General features: G+C 44.0%; 1 pseudogene; it reads left to right on the top strand.

The window, feature by feature from the left end:
* The first annotated feature begins 258 nt into the window (after positions 1-258).
* Positions 259-2,961, top strand: LOC108635450 (annotated as a pseudogene).
* Positions 2,962-4,701: the final 1,740 nt, after the last annotated feature.

Raw genomic sequence — 4,701 nt, 5'->3', positions numbered from 1 at the left:
TCCATGGGTTCTTCAAGCAAGGATACTGGAGTGAGTAGCCATTGCCTCTCCAGGGGATCTTCCCAACCTAGGGATAAAATCCAGATCTACCACATTGCTGGCAGATTCTTTACTGTCTGAGTCACTGGGAAAGCGCAGAAGATTTTGTGGTGGATCATAAATGGTATTGGGTAGCTTTTTTTTTTTTTTTAACCCTGTGTAACCTGGGGAGGGCTCACAGATTTGACAATCCACTCTAGAACAGGTATCTAGATCACCATGGCAACAGAAGTTGAAGAGAGCTATTTGAGTTTTTTTAAATTTGGTGGACCGAAAGTGCTGAAACTCCAGTCGGATGTTGCTGTACCAATTCTGAAACACCACCAGGTTCCAACAAAGTCCAAGCATGTGGTGTAAACCCAGTGGACGCATATATCCGCTCTGGCACTCACAGTATAAAACCACTTCTACCGTATACTCCTAGCTGAGATGTGGCTGGGATAGTAGAAGCTGCTGGAGAGATTGTATCTGCTTTCAAGAAAGGTGATATTCACTACCAGGACGGTCTCTGGGGGCTACACCGAGTTTGCTCTGGAAGCCCTTCACACTGTTTACACACTTCCCAAAAAACGGGACTTTAAACAAGAAGCTGCCATCAGCATCTCATGTTTTACTGCTTATCAAGCTCTGCTCCACAGTGTCTGTGTGAAAGCTGGAGAAAGTGTTCTGGGGCAGGTGGAGGAGCTGGAAGAGCAGCATGCCACATGGTTAGAGCTTATGGCTTAAAGATTTTGGGCACAGCTACTACTGAGGAAGGACAAAAGATTGTTTTGCAAAATGGAGCCCACAAAGTGTTTCATCCCAAAGAAGCTAATAATATTGATAAAACTAAGAAATCTGTTGGTAAAGAAAGAGGTGATATGATTATTTGAAATGTTTGCTAATGTCAAACTTAGCGAAGATTTAAAATTTTTTGTCACATGGAGGAAGAGTAATAGTTGTTGGCCGCAGAGGTCCTATTTACAATAAACCCACAGGATCCGTAACAAAGGAATCTAGCATAAGAGGAGTAGCTCTCCCTTCATCCTCCAAGGAGGGAATTCCAGCAGTTTGCAGCAGCCCTCCAAACCGGAATGAATTGGTTAGTTGAGACTAGTAATAGGTCCCCAATATTCACTGGAGAAGGTGGCCAGGGCTCGTGAAGATATCATTCACAGCAGTGGGGCCACAGGAAAAATGATTCTTCTCTCAAAATCATTAATCCTTCCATTGATTTCCTGTGTAATTAAGAGGTTTCTTACCTTAGTTTTATGTACACTGCATTTGCTCTGCTTAGCAATCGTTTTGATTCAGTGAGTTTCTTCTATTAAAAAAAATATTTATCTTAGGATTCATAGGCGTTGGAGTGCAGTTTATTTTAGAGCTGGGAATATTCTTATGCCTTCTACCTCTCATCAAGGAATAGTGGGAAATAGGATGTTAGTGGTCACTTGGCTCTGGAGGACATTACAGAAATTCCTAACCAATGCTTATCATGAATTCCATACCTTTGCCTAAAACATGCTGATTCAAAATAGGACTCTTGATTCCCAAGCCTACTTCTCTTTACAAAGGTTCTTTAGTCTCTGATTAGCCCAGAACTATACTGGACTCTGACAATTCTCTGAACTAAATGAGACCCTTTTCTAAACTAATCTCATAAAGATCTACAGGTGTCTCAGAAGGGCAAGATAAACCATGTCCAGAGAAATCTGTTAGTTTTCCAATATTCCCCAGTATTTTATGCTATTCACTAGGTTAGTCACTGACTACCAATGATCCACGTACTCTCTGAGGACATCAGCCTTCTCTCTGGTATAATATGATACTACGTGCGTAGTTGGGCTTCCCAGGAGGCGCTGGTGGTACAGATTCTGCCTGCCAGCGCAGGGGATGTAGGAGATGTGGGCTTGACCCCTGGGTCAGGAAGATCCCCTGGAGAAGGGCGTGGCAACCCACTCCAGTATTCATGCCTGGAGAATCCCAAGGACAGAGGGGCCTGGCGGGCTACATACAGTGCATAGGGCTGCAAAGAGTCGCACAGGACGAAGTGACTTAGCGCATCAGGTGCATGGTTTCCACATATGTATGCACTGATTGGTTCATCTTGTTTCTAGCCACATGAAGGCTTTCAAGTTACAAATGGCACGTGCCACAGCCTTCTCCAACTATTACCTGGGGCCTCCTGGATCAAAGATCCTCAATATGAGGGTAAGCAGAACATGCTGCCTCAGCAATTTAGGGTCTGTGTCCCTGGCCAGCTCAAAGCAGTCTGAACAGAATTGCCACCCTTTTTCCCTAGTAGCCATATTCTCCTAAATGAAAAGGGGGAAATAAAGGACTACAGTCAGGGAGGAAGGACAGGGGTCCCCACGTGGCAGGAGGAAATAAACTGCTAGTGGCAGACGTTTCCCCCTTATCTACATGAGATTAAAACGCTCCTTGTAATCCTGTGTTGCCATGACGCTACCTGGTGCCCCCTGAACTTAACTTTTTCTCAGACCTTGAGCTAACCAATGTGTATTTCTCATGGAAATGTTTTTCTTAAGCTGTGTTATTGAAACTATTCTTTTGCTTGGAAATCTGCCTTTCTTCAAGATTCATGTCAATTGTTTTATGGCCAGAGGTGAGTCCCCTTGTGCCATTCTATCTCAAAATGCACGTTGTGGGAGAGGAGCCCGGTACAGCACTCTCTGTCTGAGGCATTTCTTTTATCCGATCAGCAGCTTGCTATCAGGTATATAATGCCTTGCTAAAAACTAGCAAGGGGGCACTCTCTCTGTCCCCTTCTGAAGTCCTTGTTAGAAGCTTTCTCTACCCCATTTACACTTTAATAAAAACTCTACTACAAAAGAGCTCTGAGTGATCCAGCCTTGTCTCTGGCTCCAGGTTGAAGTCTTCTCTTTGGAGGCCAAGGATACCAAATTCGCTCACAACTCATAGAAGTAACCTTTCAGAATTGTATCTATGTGTGACAGGGATCGTATATTTTTATTTAAATTAATAAACAAAGTTTATGCCTTAAGAATGATCTGCTTTTGTTATCATAATATGATAACTGAAACAACTTCTAGAGCAAAATTTTAAAAAAATGCTATTTAGTATAAATTGTTGAAATTCATCTTCCTGAGTAGTGATCACCTGGGCACTGTTGGTAGAGTCACCGGGGGTTATGGATAGAACTGCTTTTCCCATCATCACCCTCCAATTTATATGTTGAAGCTTTAACCCCCAGTGACTGTATTTGAAGACTGGGCCTTTAAAGAGGCAATTGAGGTAAAATGAAGTCGTAAGTGTGAGCCCCTAATCCAATAAGAGTGTTGTCTTTATTAGAAAAGAAGACACCAGATTCTCTCTCTTCCTGCCCCCTCCTCCAGAGGAAAGGCCATGTGAAGACACAGTTAGAGGGCAGCTAAGAATTGCAAGCCAGGCGGAGAGGTCTCACCAGAAACCGCCACTACCTTGATGATCTTGGGCTTCCAACCCTCCAGAATCATTATCTAATCCTGGGATTTAGATGTCTTCAGGAATCTACAATTATAATTTTTAGAAAGAGAATGAGGGCTTTCTAGGGTGTTACAGTGGTAAAGAATTCGCCTGTCAATGCAGGAGACACAGGAGTCGTGGGTTTGATCCCCGGGTTGGGAAGATCACCTGGAATAGGAGATGGTAACCCACTCCCAGTATTCTTACCAGGAAAATCCCAAGAACAGAGGAGTCTGGTGGGCTATAGTCCCTGAGGTCGCAAAGAACTGAACACGACTGAACCAATGAGCCCGTGCGCACACTCACAGAGAAAGAATCCAGGCGTGTGTGATTTGTGAGTTCCTGCTGCCAGCAGAGACTGGCAGCACCCTGCACATGCGTGCTCCATGTTTTGGCAGTGAAACAAAAGAATATTCACATGAAATGGGATAAATAATATAATGAAAATAACTAACCTCGGATCAGTACAGGGCAAGATCACTGCTCAAATGAGTGACCAATATCCCTGTGTGATTTCAGGGATCTAGAGGTTACGGAACTGAAGGTAAGACATAGGCAACTAGGATATATATATATATATGGGGGGCTGGGACACGATGTAGGATGTGTCTCCTGGTACATGAACACACGGAGGCATTATTCTTATTTCACAGAAGAACGTGAGACTCAGACAGGAAAAGGGACAGCCCAAGGTCAGTGAGCAGAAAGCTCAGAGGTGGAACCCAAGGTCAAGTGTCAGACACTTCTTGGACATGACTTTGAATCCCCCTTAATTTAAACTCCTGTGATTTCTTCATTCTGCGACATAGGGATTTTTCCAACTAAATTTTGGTGGTGAGTATGCTGCAGCTGGAGAAGAGCATGGCAACCCACTCCAATATTCTTCCCTGGAGAATCCCATGGACAGAGGACCCGGCTGGGCTGCAGTCCATGGGGGTTGCAAAGAGTCAAAACGATTGAGCAACTAAGCAGAGACTACAGCAGCACACTGCAGCATACACAGAAGTCGAAGTGCAGTGTTGTTCACATGAAACTTCTAGAACATGATAAACCAATGTTACTTAATTTTAAAAAAGGGTTTAAGACCACCCACCATTGAGTAAGACCACTATGTGAGAGGATCCTAATCGCAGACACTCAGAATGGGCAGGGGAGGGGATCAACCAGCTGAAGGAGAGGTGGAATCAGATGTGACCT

Source organism: Capra hircus, unplaced genomic scaffold, assembly GCF_001704415.2.
Source record: "Capra hircus breed San Clemente unplaced genomic scaffold, ASM170441v1, whole genome shotgun sequence".
NCBI lineage: Eukaryota > Metazoa > Chordata > Mammalia > Artiodactyla > Bovidae > Capra > Capra hircus.
Note: the sequence above shows the minus strand (reverse complement) of the source record. Positions and strands in the feature narration are given on the sequence as shown.